The following is a 12,925-nucleotide window of genomic DNA, read 5'->3' on the forward strand; positions in this document are numbered from 1 at the left end:
ATATTTTTTAACACTGCCAAATTTTAAAAGTTCTTATATAAGAAATAATACAGGATACTGATACTTTACAAGTCAGCATATTTATATCCTATCAATATTTCCTGTTGTATATATTTTTTTCTATTCTACATCCCACTGACTGAAAGAAAACACATCACTAGTAACAATCGTTCTATTTTATTAACATTTATATTATTTTCATGAATAAAAATAGACTTACAGTGTCTAAGACTAACTCGAAAATTCATCCTATAGTTTTTACCCAGCAGAATTTTGGCAAGTACTAAAGGGAGTTCCAAAGTATATAAGACATATAAGACAAAATCCCAAATCATTTACATATGAGCTGAAGAGAAAAGGTTGTGCATTTACTCTTGTGATATCACCATCCCACTGTTAATATTTATCTGCAGATAAGACATGGAGAGATTTCTTGTATGGAAAACGTCATGGGGAAACAACCATAATATAAACTATAACCACTCTCTGAAAAGATTAAAAGGAATAGCATAGAGCTTTCTGCATCTTCCAAATTTTCTGTAACATGAACACATTCCTGTTACAATGGGAGAGGGAAGCAACTAAAAAAGAAAATAAACAGGAGCTGATATTGACATGGAACAAGATCAAGGGTGATTGCCTGGCCAGGCTATGGTGAACCTATTAGCATTAGACCATTCTGACAGTACTGTAAATCCGAACAGTCCTTCTGGAAAGCAACTTGGAAGCACGTTCAGACCACTGAGCAACTCCAGCAAATTTATCTCAAGGAAACAACTCAATAGAAAACAAAGGCTCCAAGATATTTACTGCGGTGAAAAATTGGAGATGACCTAAATGTATACCAGGTATCAAAATTATGAATACGTGAAAATAAGAAAAATGCTTCTTTTATGTAAAAAGCATAAAATGAGTGTACCTTAAGACAGCAACCATGTGTTAATACATATGCATGAGAGGAGAGAGAAAATAAACATAAAAAAAATGCGGGCAATATAGCATTTATAAGGACGTATAACCACTTGAGACTACTGAGCACTTGAAATGTAGTACGTCCAAATTGAGTTGTGTTGTAAATATAAAATATGTCCCAGATTTTAAAGACTTAACATGAAAAAAGTAGTGTAAAATATCGCATCGATAATTTTTATGTTATGAATTTGGTAAAGTTGCAGGATAGAAAATTAATGCACAGAAATCTCTAGCATTCCTATATACTAATGATGAAAAATCTGAAAGTGAAATAAAACACTTCCATTTACCATGGCAACAAAAAGAATAAAATATCTAGGAATAAACCTACCTAAGGAGACAAAAGACCTGTATGCAGAAAATTGTAAGACACTGATGAAAGAAATTAAGGATGATACAAATCGATGGAGAGATATACCATGTTCTTGGGTTGGAAGAATCAACACTGTGAAAATGACTCTACTACCCAAAGCAATCTACAGAGTCAATGCAGTCCCTATCAAACTACCATTGGCATTTTTCACAGAACTAGAACAAAAAATTTCACAATTTGTATGGAAACATAAAAGACCCTGAATCGCCAAAGCAATCTTGAGAACGAAAAATGGAGCTGGAGGAATCAGGATCCCTGACTTCAGACCATACTACAAAGCTACAGGAATCAAGACATTAGGGTACTGGCACAAAAACAGAAATATAGATCAATGGAACAGGATAGAAAGCCCAGAGATAAACCCACACACATATGGTCACCTTATCTTTGATAAAGGAGGCAAGAATATACAGTGGAGAAAAGACAGCCTCTTCAATAAGTGGTGCTGGCAAAACAGGACAGCTACAATTAAAAGTATGAGATTAGAACACTCCCTAACACCACACACAAAAATAAGCTCAAAATGGATTAAAGACCTAAAGGTAAGGCCAGAAACTATCAAACACTTAGAGGAAAACATAGGCAGAGCACTCTATGACATAAATCACAGCAAGATCCTTTTTGACCCACCTCCTAGAGAAATGGAAATAAAAACACAAATCAACAAATGGGACCTAATGAAACTTAAAAGCTTTTGCACAGCAAAGAAAACCATAACAAGACCAAAAGACAGCCCTCCGAATGGGAGAAAATATTTGCAAATGAGGCAGCTGACAGAGGATTAATCTCCAAAATTTACAAGTAGCTCATGTAGCTCAATATCAAAAAAATAAACAACCCAATCCAAAAATGGGCAGAAGACCTAAATAGACATTTCTCCAAAGAAGATATACAGATTGACAAGAAACACATGAAAGAATGCTCAACATCATTAATCATTAGAGAAATCCAAATCAAGACTACAATGAGATATCATCTCACACCAGTCAGAATGGCCATCATCAAAAAATCTACAAACAATAAATGCAAAGAGTCATATACCAAATTGTTCATAGCACCTCTATTTACAATAGCCAGGACATGGAAGAACCTAAGTGTCCATCAACAGATGAATGGATAAAGAAGATGTGGCACATATATACAATGGAATATTACTCAGCCATAAAAAGAAACGAAATTGAGTTATTTGTAGTGAGGTGGATGGACCTAGAGCCTGTCATACAGAGTGAAGTAAGTCAGAAAGAGTGAAACAAATACCGTATGCTAACACATATGTATGGAATCTAAGAAGAAAAAATTGGTCTTGAAGAACCTAGGGGTAAGATGGGAATAAAGACACAGACCTACTAGAGAATGGACTTGAGGATATGGGGAGGGGGAAGGATAAGCTGTAACAAAGTGAGAGAGTGGCGTGGACATATATACACTACCAAACGTAAAATAGATAGCTAGTGGGAAGCAGCCGCATAGCACAGGGAGATCAGCTCGGTGCTTTGTGACCACCTAGAGGGGTGGGATAGGGAGGGTGGGAGGGAGACGCAAGAGGGAAGAGATATGGGAACATTTGTATATGTATAACTGATTCACTTTGTTATAAAGCAGAAAGTAACACACCATTGTAAAGCAATTATACTCCAATAAAGATGTTTAAAAAAAAATTACAGAGAGAAAAGACTGGAAGGAAATGTATCAAATGTTAACAGTGTTATCTATAATAAATATTTATAAGAATTTAAAAAATAAATAAGGAAGAGAAACAACTTAGAAGCAGGCTTTAAAATCCTGTCATCAGGTGTTAAACTAAAATGTGTGAAACAATTGAAGTGTATTATTATATTAATAACTTAATTAATATTATGTTCTTAGTGAGAATCATATTTTATAAAAATACAAATGACCAATAAAATACTTAAAAATATTGTGTGCTTCATTATCTTATTCCAGAAATTTTTCAATTTTTTTAGATGTATATTAGATAATATAGTACATGTATATAATTTAAAAATAAGTAAATATTGACTATTTGAGGTTCATGCTTGAACATTTTTTACTGTTGCACTGTGCTATCCAAATAGTTTGAGAACCAACATTCTAGAACCTCAAGGATATTCTGTAGTATCTTCCATGCATATTATTGTGTGGAAAATAATGTATTTTTTTAACACCTTTATTAGGTATAATTGCTTTACAATGGTGTGTTAGTTTCTGCATTATAACAAAGTGAAGCAGCTATACATATACATATATCTCCATATCTCCTCCCACCCTCCCTATCCCACCCCTCTAGGTGGTCACAAAGCACCAAGCTGATCTCCCTGTACTGTGTGGCTGCTTCCCATTAGCTATCTGTTTTACATTTGGTAGTGTATATATGTCCATGCCACTCTCTCACTTCGTCCCACCTTACCCTTCCCTCTCCCCATGTCCTCAAGTCGATTCTCTATATCTGCATCTTTATTCCTGTCCTGCCCCTAGGTTCTTCAGAACCATTTTTTTTCTTTAGATTTCATATATATGTGTTAGCATATGGTATTTGTTTATCCCTTTCTGACTTACTTCACTCTGTATGATAGGCTCTAGGTCCATCCACCTCACTACAAATAACTGAATTTCGTTTCTTTTTATAGCTGAGTAATATTCCATTGTATATATGTGCCACATCTTCTTTATCCATTTATCTGTTGATGGACACTTAGGTTGCTTCCTTGTCTTGGCTTTTGTAAGTAGAGCTGCAGTGAACATTGTGGGACATGACTCTTTTTGAATTATGGTTTTCTCAGGGTATATGCCCAGTAGTGGGGTTGCTGGGTCATATGGTAGTTCAATCTTTAGTTTTTGTTTTGTTTTGTTTTGTTTTTTTAATTAACATCTTTATTGGAGTAAAATTGATTTACAATGGTGTGTTAGTTTCTGCTTTACAACAAAGTGAATCAGTTATACATATACATATGTTCCCATATCTCTTCCCTCTTGCATCTCCCTACCTCCCACCCTCCCTATCCCACCCCTCTAGGTGGTCACAAACCACCTAGCTGATCTCCCTGTGCCATGCGGCTGCTTCCCACTAGCTATCCACCCTTCGTTTGATAGTGTATATATGTCCATGCCACTCTCTCACTTCGTCACAGCTTACCCTTCCCCCTCCCCATATCCTCAAGGCCATGCTCTAGTCGGTTTGTGTTTTATTCCCATCTTACCCCTAGCCTCTTCATGACATTTTTTTTTCTTAGATTCCATACATATGTGTTAGCATACGGTATTTGTTTTACTCTTTCTGACTTACTTCACTCTGTATGACAGACTCCAGGTCCATCCACCTCACTACAAATAACTCAGTTTTGTTTCTTTTTATGGCTGAGTAATATTCCATTGTATATATGTGCCACATCTTCTTTATCCATTCATCTGTTGATGGACACTTAGGTTGCTTCCATGTCCTGGCTATTGTAAATAGAGCTGCAGTGAACACTGTGGGACATGACTGTTTTTGAATTATGGTTTTCTCAGGGTATATGCCCAGTAGTGGGATTGCTGGGTCGTATGGTAGTTCTATAAGTAGTTTTTTAAGGAACCTCCATATTGTTCTCCATAGTTGCTGTATCAATTTACATTCCCACCAACAGTGCAAGAGGGCTGACTTTTCGCCACACTCTCTCTAGCATTTATTGTTTGCAGATTTTTTGATGACGACCATTCTGACTGGTGTGAGATGATATCTCATTGTAGTTTTGATTTGCACTTCTCTAATGATTAATGATGTTGAGCATTCTTTCATGTGTTTATTGGCAGTCTGTGTATCTTCTTTGGAGAAATGTCTATTTAGGTCTTCTGCCCATTTTTGGATTGGGTTGTTTGTTTTTTTGATATTGAGCTTCATGAGCTGCTTGTAAATTATGGAGATTAATCCTTTGTCAGTTGCTTCCTTTGAAAATCTTTTCTCCCATTCTGAGGGTTGTCTTTTGGTCTTGTTGTGGTTTCCTTTGCTGTGCAAAATCTTTTAAGTTTCATTAGGTCTCATTTATTTATTTGTGTTTTTATTTCCATTCCTCTAGGAGGTGGGTCAAAAAGGATCTTGCTGTGATTTATGTCATAGAGTGTTCTGCCTATTTTTTCCTCTAAGAGTTTGATAGTGGTCCCATTTGTTTATTTTTGTTTTTATTTCCATTACTCTAGGAGGTGGGTCAAAAAGGATCTTGCTGTGATTTATGTCATAGAGTGTTCTGCCTATTTTTTCCTCTAAGAGTTTGATAGTGTCTGGCCTTACATTTAAGTCTTTAATCCATGTTGAGTTTATTTTTGTGTGTGGTATTAGGGAGTGTTCTAATTTCATACTTTTACATGTACCTGTTCAGTTTTCCCAGCACCACTTATTGAAGAGGCTGTCTTTTCTCCATTGTATAGTCTTGCCTCCTTTATCAATGATAAGATGACCATATGTGTGTGGATTTATCTCTGGGCTTTCTATCCTGTTCCATTGATCTATATTTCTCTTTTTGTGCTAATAACATACTGTCTTGATTACTGTAGCTTTGCAGTATACTCTGAGGTTTGGAAGCCTGATTCCTCCAGCTCCATTTTTCTTTCTCAAGATTGCTTTGACTATTCGTGGTCTTTTGTGTTTCCATACAAATTGTGCGATTTTTTGTTCTAGTTTTGTGAAAAATGCCAATGGTAGTTTGATAGGTATTGTATTGAATCTGTAGATTGCTTTGGGTAGGATAGTCATTTTCACAATGTTAATTTTTCTAATCCAAGAACGTGGTATATCTCTCCATCTATTTGTATCATCTTTAATTTCTTTCATCAGTGTCTTATAATTTTCTGCACACAGGTCTTTTGTCTACTTAGGTAGGTTTATTCCTAGGTATTTTATTCTTTTTGTTGCAGTGGTAAATGGGAGTGTTTCCTTAATTTCTCTTTCAGGTTTTTCATCATTAGTGTATAGGAATGCAAGAGATTTCTGTGCATTAATTTTGTATCCTGCTGCTTTGCCAAATTCATTGATTAGCTCTACTAGTTTTCTGGTAGTATCTTTACGATTCTCTATGTATATTACCATGTCATCTGCAAATAGTGACAGCTTTACTTTTTCTTTTCTGATTTGGATTCCTTTTATTTGTTTTCCTTCTCTGATTTCTGTGGCTAAAACTTCTAAAACTATGTTGAATAATTGTGGTGAGAGTGGACAATCTTGTCTTCTTCCTGATCTTAGAGGAAATCTTTTGTTTTTTCACCATTGAGAAGAATGTTGGTTGTGTGTTTGTCATACACGGCCTTTATTATGTTGAGATAAGTTCCCTCTATGCCTACTCTCTAGAGGGGTTTTATCATAAATGGGTGTTGAATTTTGTCGAAAGCTTTTCTGCATATATTGAGAGGATCATATGGTTTTTCTCCTTCTCTTTGTTCATATGGTTTGTCACATTGATTGATTTGCATATATTGAAGAATCTTTGCATTCTTGGGATAAACCCCACTTGATCATGGTGTATGATCCTTTTAATGTGCTGTTGGACTCTGTTGAGGATTTTTGCATCTGTGTTCATCAGTGATATTGGCCTGTGCTTTTCTGTCTTTGTGACATCTTTGTCTGGTTTTGGTATCAGGGTGATGGTGGCCTCGTAGAATGAGTTTGGGAGTGTTCCTCCCTCTGCTATATTTTGGAAGAGTTTGAGAAAGATAGGTGTTAACTCTTCTCTAAATATTTGTTAGAATTCACCTGTGAAGCCATCTGGTCCTGGGCTGTTGATTGTTGGAAGATTTTTAATCACAGTTTCAATTCCAGTACTTGTGGTTGATCTGTTTATATTTTCTATTTCTTCCTGTTTTAGTCTGGGAAGGTTGTGCTTTTCTAAGAATTTGTCCATTTCTTCCAGGTTGTCCATTTTATTGGCATAAAGTTGCTGGTTGTAATCTCTCATGATCCTTAAGAATTGGTCCATTTCTTCCAGGTTGTCCATTTTATTGGCATACAGTTGCTTGTAGTAATCTCTAATAATCTTTTGTATTTCTGCAGTGTCAGTTGTTACTTCTCCTTTTTCATGTCTAATTCTGTTGACTTGAGCCTTCTCCCTTTTTTTTTTTTGATGAGAATGGCTAATGGGTTATCAATTTCGTTTATCTTCTCAAAGAACCACCTTTTAGTTTGATTGATATTTGCTATCATTTCCTTCATTTCTTTTTCATTTATTTCTGATTTGATCTTTATGATTTCTTTCCTTCTGCTACCTTTGGGCGTTTTTTGATCTTCTTTCTCTAATTGCTTTAGGTGTAAGTTTAGGTTTTTTATTTGAGATATTTCTTGTTCCTTGAGGTAGGATTGTATTGCTATAGATTTTCCTCTTAGAATGGCTTTTGTTGCATGCCATAGGTTTTGGGTCGTTGTATTTTCACTTTCATTTCTTTCAGGTATTTTTTGATTTCCTCTTTGAATTCTTCAGTGATCTCTTGGTTATTTAGTAGTGTATTGTTTAGCCTCCATGTGTTTGTATTTTTTACAGATTTTTTCCTGTAATTGATATGTAGTCTCCTAGCGTTATGGTTTGAAAAGACACTTGATACAATTTCAATTTTCTTAAATTTACCAAGGCTTGATTTGTGACCCAAGATACAATCTATCCTGGACAATGTGCCATGAGCACTTGTGAAGTAAGTGTATTCTGTTGTTTTTGGATGGAATGTCCTACAAATATCAATTAACTCCATCTTGTTTAATGTATCATTTAATGCTTGTGTTTCCTTATTTATTTTCATTTTGGCTGATCTGTCCATTGGTGAAAGTGGGGTTGTTCAAGTCCCTTACTATGATTGTGTTACTATCGATTTCCCCTTTTATGGCTGTTAGCATTTGCCTTATGTATTGAGGTGCTCCTATGTTGGGTGCATAAGTATTTACAATGGTTATATCTTCTTCTTGAATTGATCCCTTGATCCTTATGTAGTGTCCTTTTTTGTCTCTTGTAATAGTCTTTATTTTAAAGTCTATTTTGTCTTATATGAGAATTGGCACTCCAGCTTTCTTTTGATTTCCATTTGCATGGAATATCTTTTTCCATCCCCTCACTTTCAGTCTGTATGTGTCCCTAGGTCTGAAATGGGTCTCTTGTAGACAGCATATATACATGTCCTGTTGTTGTATCCATTCAGGCAGTCTATGTTTTTTGTTGGGAGCATTTAATCCATTTACATTTAAGGTAGTTATCAATATGTATGTTCTGTTACCATTTTCTTCACTGTTTTGGGTTTGTTATTGTAGGTCTTTTCCTTCTCTTGTTTTTCTTGCCTAGAGAAGTTCCTTCAGCATTTGTTGTAAAGCTGGTTTGGTGGTTCTGAATTCTCTTAGCTTTTGCCTGTCTGTAAAGTTTTTAATTTTTCTGTGAATCTGAATGAGATCCTTGCAGTGTAGAGTAATCTTGGTTGTAGGTTTTCCCTTTCATCACATTAAATATGTCCTGTCACTCCCTTTTGGCTTAAAGAGTTTCTGTTGAAAGATCAGCTGTCAACCTTATGGGAATTCCCTGGTATGTTTTTTGTTGTTTTTCCCTTGCTGCTTTTAATATTTTTTCTTTGTATTTAATTTTTGATAGTACTATAATCTCTTCAAATATTTTCTCAGTCCCTTTGTTTCTCTCTTCTTCTTCTGGGACCCCTATAATTCGAATGTTCATGTGTTGAATATTGTCCCAGAAGTCTCTGAGACTGTCCTCAATTCTTTTTGTTCTTTTTTCTTTATTCTGCTCTGTGGTAGTTATTTCCACTGTTTTATCCTCCAGGTAACTTATCAGTTTTTCTGCCTCAGTTATTGTGCTATTGATTCCTTCTAGAGAATTTTTAATTTCATTTATTGTATTGTTTATCATTGTTTGTTTCCTGTTTAGTTCTTCTAGGTCCTTGTTAAATGTTTCTCGTATTTTGTTCATTCTATTTCCAAGATTTTAGGTCATCTTTACTATCATTATTCTGAATTCTTTTTCAGGGAGACTGCCTATTTCCTCTTCATTTGTTTGGTCTGGTGGATTTTTACCTTGCTCCTTTGTCTGCTGTTTGTTTCTCCTTCTTCTCATTTTGCTTAACTTACTGTGTTTGTGGGTTCCCTTTTCGCAGGCTGCAAGTTCGTAGTTTCCTTTGTTTTTGGTGTCTAGTCCCAGTGGATAAGGTTGCTTCAGTTGGTTGTGTAGGCTTCCTTGTGGAGAGGACTGGTGCCTGTGTTCTGGTGAATGAGGCTGGATCTTGTCTTTCTGGTGGGCAGGACCGCGTCTGGTGGTGTGTTTTAGGGTGTCTGTGACCTTATTATGATGTTAGGCAGCCTCTCTGCTAATGGGTGTGATTGCATTCCTGTGTTGCTAGTTGCTTGGCACAGGGTGTCCAGCGCTGTAGCTTTTTGGTCGTTGAGTGGAGCTGGATGTTAGCATTGAGTTGGAGATCTCTGGGAGAGCTTTTGCTGTTTGATATTACGTGGAGCCGGGGGGTGTTTGGTGGACAAATGTCCCGAACTGGGCTCTCCCAGTTCAGAGGCACAGGCCTTACACCTGGCTAGATCACTAGGACCCTGTCATCCAGACGGCTCAGAAGAAAAGGGAGAAAAAAAGAAAGAAAGAAAGAAAAAAAGAAAGTCATTAAAATAAAAAAATTTAAAAAAATTATTAAAAAGTTAAAAAGTAATAAAAAAAAGAAAAAGAAGAATGAAAGAAAGGAAGAAGAGAGAAACCAAACCAAAAAAGAACAAATTCACCAATGATAACAAGCGCTAAATACTATTCTAAAAAAAAAAAAAAAAAGGAAAGACAGAACGCTAGGACAAATGGTAAAAGCAAAGCTATACAGGGAATATCTCACAAAGAAGCATATGCATAAACACTCACAAAAAGAGAAAAATGAAAAAAATATATATATCTATATATTAAAAAAAGAAAAATGGTAGAGAGCAACCAAATCAATAAACAAATCTACCAATGGTAATAAACTCTAAATACAAAACTAGGAGAAATATAAAACCAGAAACAAATTAGATGCAGAAAGGAACCCCCAAGTGTACAGTTGCTCCTAAACTGCACCGCCTCAATTTTGGGATGATTCGTTGTCTATTTAGGTATTCCAGAGATGCAGGGTACATCAAGTTGATTGTGGAGGTTTAATCTGCTGCTCCTGAGGCTGCTGGGAGAGCTTTCCCTTTCTCTACTTTGTTGGCACAGTTCCTGGGGTTCAGCTTTGGATTTGGCCCTGTCACTGCGTGTAGGTCACCTGAGGGCGTCTCTTCCCCCGACCCCAAGCAGGACGGGGTTAAAGGAGCAGCTGATTAGGTGGCTCTGGCTCACTCAGGCTGGGGTGAGGGAGGGGTACGGAATGCCGGGTGAGCCTGCGGCTGCAGAGGCCAGTGTGACGTTGCACCACCCTGAGGCATGCCATGTGTTCTCCTTGGGAAGTTGTCCCTGGGTCATGGGACCCTGGTAGTGGCGGGCTGCATAGGCTCCTGGGAGGGGACGTGTGGATAGTGACCTGAGTTTGCACACAGGCTTCTTGGTGGCTGCAGCTGCAGCCTTAGCATCTCATGTCCGTCTCTGGGGTCCGCGCTGATAGCCGCAGCTTGCGCCCATCTCTGGAGCTCGTTTAGGCAGCGCTCTGAATCCCCTCTCCTCCCACACCCCATAGCAATGGTTTCTTGCCTCTTTGGCAGTTCCAGTCTTTTTTCTGGACTCCCTCCCGGCTAGCCGTGGTGCACTATCCCCCTTCAGGCTGTGTTCACACAGCCAACCCCAGATCTCTCCCTGGGATCTGACCTCTGAAGCCTGAGCCTCAGCTCCCAGACCCCACCCACCCTGGCGGGTGAGCAGACAAGCCTCTCAGGCTGGTGAGTGTTGGTCAGCACCCATCGTCTGTGTGGGAATCTCTCCTCTTTGCCCTCTGCACCCTTGTGGCTGCGCTCTCCTCTGTGGCTCCAAAGCTTCCCCCCGTCCCACCCGCTGTTTCTACCTTTGAAGGGGCTTCCTAGTGTGTGGAAACCTTTCCTCCTTCACAGCTCCCTCCCCAAGGTGCAGGTCCCGTCCCTATTCTTTTTTCTCTGCTCTTTCTCTTTTCTTTTGCCCTACCCAGGTCCGTGGTGAGTTTCTTACGTTTTGCTAAGTCTGAGTTCTTCTGCCAGCATTCAGTAGGTGTTCTGCAGGAGCTGTTCCACATGTAGATGTATTTCTGATGTATTTGTGGCGAGGAAGGTGATCTCCACGTGTTACTCCTCTGCCATCCTGAAGGTCTCCTGGTAATGTATTTCTGATGGTCGGTTGACGAAAAGTCTACAGAGCAGGAACATATTTTTAGGCCTTTCATATATAAAAGACTGGGGTTCTGGGTTAGATTTATCTTTTGGCAGATCACTTGGATTTGATAATTTTAGCATCTATTCTAAAATAACATAGATATGTGTATATGGCACCTTATGAGAATTCTATTTAGCATACACTACAAGGGATAACACATTTCCAAATGGGTCAGCTACTACTTCTATAGTTTAGAATTGATGTTTTCTTTTCTATCTTGAAAATAGACCAAGTGACAATGAAAACCTGACAAAACGGACTTTTTAATTCTATTTTTTTTTCCTCTTTTTTTTTTTAGCCTGATGCTGGGTAGGGGTTTGCTGGGAGGGAAGCATTATCAGGGAGAAGTAAACTTCATCCAGCAGAATTTTCTGGTCATTTTAACCCTTGGGAAGGGAACCTAGTTTTATTTCCCATTCTTGTACTCTGGAAGAGCAGAAAGGGAGCATTTCAGTATAAGTACTTTTCACCCATGCGGTGCATGACAAGTATATCACTTAACCGTGCACATGCTTGTAGGTAAAAGTATACTTCAGTAAGTGTAATGAAACCTTGCTGAACTGTGCTGAAGCAATTTAGACCATTTACTCCACTTCACTATTGAAGAATTTCACTATAAGCAACTTTACAAAGAGGGAGATTATAGAAAAACACACTGTGTGGCAAGCACTTTAGATGGCTTATATAATGTCAAAATGCAAGTCTTCTTTCAATTTATCAGGAATTTTCCCTTGATATTATAGATGTTATTAAATTGAAAACCATAAATGCCACACTAATTTGGGTAAAATATATGTTATCGTCATAGCAGAAGGTGTAATATAAATTTTAAAAATACCCTTAGAAGATACTTTCCATTCATACTTTATTACTTCTCTGTTTTTCTGTAATGTATTTAAACAGCTGTTGCAGTTTACCCTATACATATTTTAAAATGTAGTCACCCACATTGTTATTTTATCAACTAGATCGTGTAGATTAGTATTTGTTATTTACAACCTCTTCCTACCTGGTCCTTTTTTAGGCTAAGGAGGAAAGAGACTCCCAGGAACATGTTTATTATTTGTTTTGTGGAGGGGCTAATAGGTGAAGATATAAATTGGATAAATTTCTTTAAATAAGTAAAGAACAGAGACACTAAAGGGGGACTGGAGTTTGAGGAGAAAAAGGAAGGAGTTTCAGGTGATAGGAAAATGAAAGATAATCTGAGGGATTTCAAAGAAAGATAAAAGGGATCCGGGGTAAGAGGGAAAGAATTTTAAAGATTTGT

Source organism: Physeter macrocephalus, chromosome 5 (genome assembly GCF_002837175.3).
Source record: "Physeter macrocephalus isolate SW-GA chromosome 5, ASM283717v5, whole genome shotgun sequence".
Classification (NCBI taxonomy): Eukaryota; Metazoa; Chordata; class Mammalia; order Artiodactyla; family Physeteridae; genus Physeter; species Physeter macrocephalus.